This window comes from Myotis davidii, unplaced genomic scaffold, assembly GCF_000327345.1.
Source record: "Myotis davidii unplaced genomic scaffold, ASM32734v1 scaffold6, whole genome shotgun sequence".
Lineage (NCBI taxonomy): Eukaryota > Metazoa > Chordata > Mammalia > Chiroptera > Vespertilionidae > Myotis > Myotis davidii.
The window spans coordinates 7,822,998-7,830,948 of NW_006383011.1; the positions used below are offsets into that span (position 1 = coordinate 7,822,998).

The window sequence follows — 7,951 nt, forward strand, 5'->3', positions numbered from 1 at the left end:
ACACCTTGCTCATTGCTAGTATGGAATAGTTGTGCAATAAATACTGTCAATTATGTAGATAAATTTAATTTCCAAGTTCTGCTTTTAAGAAAGAGTTATAATTGGAATGAAATAAACCAAATTTCTATGTGAATCACACAATATTAATGTCATAAGTGATTGTAATAAAATATTTCTTTGTAGTGCTTATACGTCAATTGAACATAACATATAGACCACTGCTATAGGCATAGGGATCTTTAATGCAAACTCAGATTGCCCTGAATCTTTGATTTAGAATCCTTGCTTCAGGGTCTTCTTGAAACCAAACCTCTCTCGTCAACTAGGCAGCTCTGATTGTTAGTCCTTGAGAGAGTTCCCATTTTTTTTCACGGCCTAAAAAGAAAAGAAAAATGCAGTCAGACAGGTTGTTATATGTGAAAATGTAGAGTGACTCCAGCAGGAGATGTAAAGTATTTCATGTACTTTTCCTTAATGTGTCTCTACATTTCCCCAAAACTTTGTTTTATGAAGTTCAATTTACATATCTCTTATAACGGAAGTCCTTTCATGTGCGAAGACTTAAAATTTTAAAGTTCCTGATAATTTTCTTAAATGAAATGATGGGCACCAGGATAATATATTTCACCAGTACATGCAAAACCTAATTTGAAGCTTCTGTCAAATATGTGTATTGATATGAATCGAGGAAATGTTTTCCAAAGAACCTGAGTAGCTATTATATAGATTTTCAAGTTTATCAGCTTACTAATCATTTTTGTTTGTCTACTTTTGCCAATGACTTTAAGATAGCTGAATTTTACAAATGAAATTAACATATGTCTGGAGGCACTGTGATGCACTTAGTATAGTTACCATTTGTTTTGATTATGTGATTAGCATGTTCTTACGTACTCATACCATAACAAATAGGATATGGTTAATTACATGGCTTTTAATGACAGTAAAATAATGCACTAAAATTGCCATTTTTTTCCTTTAGCTGCTACAGTTACCTATATAACACGCTTTTTGATGAGGAGGATTGGATGCTCTTAAAATAGAACAAAGTTTAACCGCGGTGGATAGTATGAATTAACTCCTAACATTTGTATGTAGTAAAAAAAGAAATACAACACACACTGAAAATTTTGAAAAACCTCAGTGATACATAAAGTGTTCTATATTTTTACATATGAAATATTCTGAAGAATTTTAAATAGTTTGAAAGTCATCCTTTTTTTGATATTCATATTCTGAATGACTACACTAGTCTTTAAACTAGCTTAGATAATAATCCTGAACACGCATGTGCACACGCGCGTGCGCACATGCACACACATACACACACACACACACAAATGCTATGACTCCATATTCTGTGTACAAGTTAAGGTCTGAATCTGAGGATGGTAATTCCCCACTTACTAAAATAAGAAATTCCCAGAAGCACAGGGAATAAGTATATGGTTCAGTGACAGCCAAAAAGAAAAACATGGGGCCCATGTAGCCAGATTGGCTCAGATTGTGCCAGGGGGGTTAAGTCCTGTGTACTGGGTTTCCTACATTTATCAAAAACAACAACACTGCAAACAGAGTCCCATCATGTAGACAAAACAGTTACCGCTAATGCAGGACACAGCCACGTTTCTGGAATCAGACAAAGGGGGTTGGTCATCTGAGAACTGTCTACCCTCAACTTGGGGATGAGGCTTCTGGCTACGATCAAGGCAGGATGGCACCATCTCCATCACTGGATGGCGACTCAGGGCAGGCTTTCAGGCCAGAAGTACCAGGGGTACTAAAGTTAGGTGATAGAAGTAAATACAGAGATAATACCTACTAATATTGTCTCAAGAAATCTACCAGAAATGTGTAACACTTTACACTTTATGCCAAGGCACTAACACTGCTACCCATAGCATAATGCTGAATGAGTACTGCAAAAGCTACACGCTGGGGGATGTTTTAGATGACCTTTATAAATAGAAGCTATGAAGCTGCCCATGGAGGCAGGGGATATGAATTATGTAGTCCTTGGTAGTTTTCTGGGTCCATGTTATAGACTAATCATGGTATATTGAACAGAGCATGAGGTAGAGGCCCTGCCTTGCAGACTTTGCTGTTGCCAATAACTGCATTGCTTTGGGAAAGCCAAAAACCAGTGTAAGTCTCCATTTCCTCATTTATGAAATGAAAAGAGAAATTATTCTGGTGATCTTTAAGATCACAAAAAATTCCAAGGTTTATATATTTCTGGTAGATTTCATGAGACAATGAGTATTACCTCTATTTTTTTTGTTGCCCCACCTGATTTCAGTAGCCTTGTTACTATTCATTAACGTTTATAAGCTGATTTTCCTAAACCGCATGTCTTTTAAAGGTTAGCGACTCTTCCACCATTCCCACAACATCCTTAAGGAAGTTGATCATATCAAACAGTAACTCTGAACGAGTAGTAACTAAGCACCCAGCAGTGATGTTGGATATGCAATGGTCTCCAAAGGGATAAAAGTAAGCCCGGCAAAATCTTTGTTGTGTACCTGCCTCCAATACATTTGCGAAGGAGCCTTAATGAAAAATGAGAGTGATGCTCCCATCACACATTTTTGGATTACCGTGCAGCAACATCAATTGGAAACCTAATGAAACAGAGACCACCTACAGAGGAGGGATATTGTGTTCCTCTGTCCGCCTGCATCTAATTTCCCAGCTAAGTGTATGGAACAAGCTGCCTGTTTGTTTGAGCCCCTGGTACTGGCTGACCATACATTTAACATTGATAATTGGCATTGCCAATTTAACCTCACAATTATGTGATGATGGTAACAGAAAATAAGCACAGTACCATCTCAAAATTCCAGCACTGTATCCTCTCTCAATGGTGAAATATCGGAATGAGATTCGGTCCCAAATAAATTAACTGGTCATTCTCTGTTAAACATTTTTTTTTCAGCGACTAAGGGAGCATGCTATGTGTTCATCAAATAGAACTTCTCCCAAGCAGGGGAATGACAATAAGAAACTTAGTAGGTGAGTTCCCACAAAGCCTATCAGAGAGGACATAAAGAGAAAAGCTGATGATGTTCCAAATGTTAAGTGTTCTATTCTTTGTTTTTGCACCTGTTCAAACTGGCATCTGTTATTAGGCTTCGAACTAGGGAAATGTTACTAGAGAAATGTTACTACTTTCTGTTGAGCTGGCTGGGAAAAACAAAAGGAAGAGAATATAGTGTAAAATATTAGTTCCTTCTCGTGTGTTATTTCAAAATGAAGTTATTGCATTTTCCTTGTCAGGCTCCCTACCTGTGCTTATCATCGACTGCAGTTTCTTCTTCTTCTTCCTTTTTTTTTTTTTTTTTAAAAAATTTGACTTCTAGAAGCCATCTGGCATTCAGTCTAATTCCCACATTACAGTTCTCCATAAGTCAGGCTGCTGACTGCCTGTCAAGTTATAGGATTAAGTTTAAGGTTTTCTTAATTCATCGTGAGGTTCTTCGTGGATTTGATCTATTATGTCTTCCTGAGCTTGTCCAGTTGTAGATTTCTGCATGTGATTGATGTTTAGCAGGTGTTAGTGTGCTAGAGTTTTCTAAATATCAACTTCACAATTCAAGGGAGGTTTGGGAAGACACTACAGCTCAAAATTGTATTGTTCCACAACTGGCAAATGGCCTCCCCGCTGAAATTCAATGTTGCAGAGCTATTTATTAAGTTAAAAAGATGGATATTTCAATATATGGAAAAAGTAGAGGCTCAAATTCCATCATCAACTCACCAGTTGTGCCTGTGTATTCTGTGGCTCTCAGGATACAATATATCATTTAACAGGTAGGACAACTAGGTGAGTTTAAAAATACAGATTTATCCTTTGTTGTGAATTACCATGAAATTGAATGTTATTTTGCAATGTCCTACTTTTAAGTTGATTCCTTTGTGTGATTTTTGTTTTCCTAGTGTAAAGCTTAGGTGCCTGATGAAAACCTAGGTATTGTTAAGGAGAGGTGAAAAAGGGTCTCCTTAAAAGAGTGTACCTAATAAAGCATTTAAAATGCATTATTTTACATTCGGAAGATGCATAATATTGAAGAAAACATGAATGAAGGAATAATGTTCATTAAATATTAAATATCTACATAAGTGACAGCTGTTAGAAATTTTTTATTTTTTATGTTAAATGCACTGTAATAAGATTTCTAGATTGGAATATGGTAACTTCCATACTTCTCATGACCATGGGCCATTTGTCTTATCTTTGTGTAAATGACACAAAAATTAATGTTTATTAAACCCACAAAATCTTTAGTTTCACATTGGTCTTTAAGCCACTCTTTGTTTTATAATTTTACCTCACCTCAATTTCAACTACAGGAAGGAAATTGTTACACACACATTATAGATGAATTATCCAATACAGGGAGATTAAGGTACTGTGCCTGTGGTCATGCTGAGAGTTAATCAAAATTAAAATGCACAGCTCTGAGTTCCCAGGCCACCTCTCAGCCCCTGGAGCAATGCCACTTTGCACTATAAATTGTCCCTATAATTTTAAAAATTTATAATGTACTCATCAATTTGCATATCTGAGTATGAATTACAAACATTAAAATTGGCTACAACTCCTCATCACCCAATTACTAACAAGAAGCACCTAAAAGGTCAAAGTCATGAAAGACCAAAGTAAATAGATAGGTGTGCACCTTTTGCTAAACACCTTGCATACAATTCAACATGTATTCATTATTTTTTGACACTAGAAGATAGTTCAAACCTTGGTTTATTCATAGTAATTGACTTTGAATTATTAGGAGAAATTATAATAACATTTCAAAAATTATTTTAATATGATTCAGTCATGATGATATCAACTTTAGATTCAAAGTGTTAGAGGAAGGTATTTATATACATACAAGGCAATAATAAGATAAAATGTAGTTTTGAATTAGAAATTGGTACATTATTTATTTATCATTTTTTTCAAATTGCACACTTATTTTTAAAATCAGTAATATATAGAAAGGGTCATATAACATATAACAAATATTAAGCAATGACTAAATACATTCTAGTTTTGGATTTTCTTTATTTCTATGAACATTCCTTTTATAATAAGAAGTTTTCTATATTTTTTTTTTACTTTTAAACTGTTATTCTCATATTTTGTCCTATTATGGTTCTATTGTTTGGTTTCTAGCAGTCAGTCTCAATGGAACAATTAACCATATAGATTGATAAGAATACTAACTCAAGAAAATTGTCAAAAGAACAAGGAAAATCCAGGATCTTTTTAAAAAGGCTGGTGGTCTCATGAAAACTGTAATTAAAGTACGTGTGATTCTGCTTCTGTGTCTGTTACACAAATCCACCAGTCTCAAATGAAAGAAAATTTGGGCCCCTACAGTGGATTACAATGGGAAAGCGCTTTTATTCTCTAGTCAGTGATAATAAAGCATAAGTCCTCAGGGAGGGACTTTTCCCCTATATTATTTGTACCACCTTCCTTTTAAATGCTGCTAAGGTTGAAATTAGTGTTGTCCCTCAAAGTACATAAGATTAATCATCAGTATTTGAACACAGTTTGGGGGCTAATTATATAAAAATTGATATTAAAAGAATACCACCAGATTGATTGAGTTTTACAGTTCGCATTTAGTTTTAAAATTACATGAATTGAAAGGCAATGGTAAGAAACAATAAAAATCCATTCAAAGCTGCTAAAGCAAATTAAGGTTTACTAGTCCTTTGAAAAACAAATGAGTCAAGTGCTGCAATGCAGAGAAAGCGGTAAAAATGACTGAAATTAACTATAGAATCCAAATGTCAACTGTAACTGCAAACTTATTCTCTAGAGCATTTGAGATCTTACTTCCCAGCAATTGTCATTGGTTTGTGCTCAAATAAACTCTTATAACAATTCTCTACAGGTTTAGATGTTTCCTATCAACACTCTGAAAGGTGGAGAGAAGAAAGCAGGCTGGCTAGCGACGTGGAGACCAAAGGAACGACACAGTGATGAGTTCCCTGGGTTTTATTTGTGACTAGTATATTTCAGACTGATGCTGAAGAAATGCCAGAAAACACCAATGGATGTAGACCATAAAGCCCAGCAAAAGCCTGTTCTGTCTTACCAACAGAACAGAAAAAATAGCCTCACTGGACAGAAATTTTTAGACAGTGACTGCCCTGCTCCAGCAAACACCACAGGAAAATGTAAGCTCCTAATCCCTCAATCCTCCAGGAAAGGCCAAGTGGGGAGCCTCAACTTCTACCTTTGCCTAGTTGTCAAAGGCACCCAATCCACTCTCCTGAAATCAACAGGGCAAGAGCAGTAAAAAGTATACTTATATGAAGAACACACTAAGCAAAATAAAATTAGCTTTATTAAACACACACAAAAAAATAAAGCTTAAGACTACAAAAAATTAAATCAATGACATAGAGGCTAAACTTGAGAAATGTTCCCAGACATATAAATGACTACATAAAGAGAGAAAATATGAATTAAAATCTAAAGAGTTTTAAACATCATAGCAAACAGATCAGAAACAATAAGCAAAGATAGAACAGAAAAAAAAAATTCAAGATCTAAGAGAACCAAAACTCGAGTTGACAAGGCTAAACATAAAGCTGGTAAAAATTAGGAGCAGAGATTAATCCCTACACACAGCTTTGTAAAACCTTAAACTTCTTGACTGATTCCGGAACTTGTAAACAATCAGCACAAACATGCACACATGTGTATACATGGATGCCCATGTGTATTTGCTTTGGGAAATAATTAAAATTGGATTTCCTTTGCAGAAACAATTATCAGAGCACAGTTGGGGGAGTTTCTATAGAACTTTTAGAGGAAAAGGCAATATTCCAATAATTTTATAATCAATTATGTTATTATTCATGTGCAATGGCAACTAGAAGATATTCTCAGATACCAAAAGCCACAGAAAATTGTCAGCCAGGTATAATTTCTGAAAGGTTACTAAAAGATTCTTTTCAACTGGAAAATGAATCAACAGTAGATTGTATCAGATAGAAATGAGAAATGAGATCCAAAATCAGAGAAAAATATAACCATATATGGAGAAAAGTAATTGGGAAATGGTTTATATTATTACAATGGTTAAAAAGTAGAATTTTTAAAAATCTGAAAAATGAAACTTTTTTTTAATGATGGTCCCCATGACTCCAGATTAAATTAGCAAAAACCAGTGAAAAGAAAGAGTTTTAGAGTAGAATGCCAAAACATGAAGTTTCTTGTTTCCCCTAAAAAAGTCAGCATTCATTATTTTAATTAAGCTAATAAAATAAATATAAATTTAGCCCTAGCTGGTTTGACTCAGTAGATAGAGTGTCGACCTGTGGACTGAAGAGTCCCAAGTTTGATTCCAGTCAAGGACACATGTCTGGGTTTCAGGCTTTATCCCCCGTGGGGGCGTGCAGGATGCAGCCGATCAATGACTCTTTCTCATCATTGATGTTTCTATCTCTCTATCCCTCTCCTTTCCTCTCTGAAATCAATAAAAATGTATTTAAAAAATAAAATAAATATAAGTTTAGCTTTAAGGGAAATAGTATATTTTAAAACAAGCTGTTTCCTTTACAGATCATTAAAGTATACAATTCTATAGAATAAAACCTTAATATGCAAATTGACTGAACAGCTCTGAAATCAAAAAATGTATTTAAAAAATAAAATAAATATAAGTTTAGCTTTAAGGGAAATAGTATATTTTAAAACAAGCTGTTTCCTTTACAGATCATTAAAGTATACAATTCTATAGAATAAAACCTTAATATGCAAATTGACTGAACAGCAGAACGAATGGTCGCTATGATGTGCACTGACTACCAGGGGGTAGATGCTCAATGCAGGAGCTGCTCCCTGGTGGTCAGTGCACTCCCACAGGGGGAGTGCTGCTCAGCCAGAAGCCGGGCTCACAGCTGGCGAGCGCAGTGGATGGCGGTAGCCTCT

At 35.1% G+C, this 7,951-nt stretch overlaps 1 long non-coding RNA gene across 1 annotated transcript in view; it reads right to left on the minus strand.

The window, feature by feature from the left end:
• Positions 1 to 222: 222 nt before the first annotated feature.
• LOC107181617 overlaps positions 223 to 7,951 on the minus strand; it is a 33,270-nt gene continuing 25,541 nt past the window's right edge. The window contains exon 2 of the long non-coding RNA XR_001512282.1: positions 223 to 375. This is a non-coding gene — a long non-coding RNA (uncharacterized LOC107181617). The remainder of the gene's footprint in view (positions 376 to 7,951) is intronic.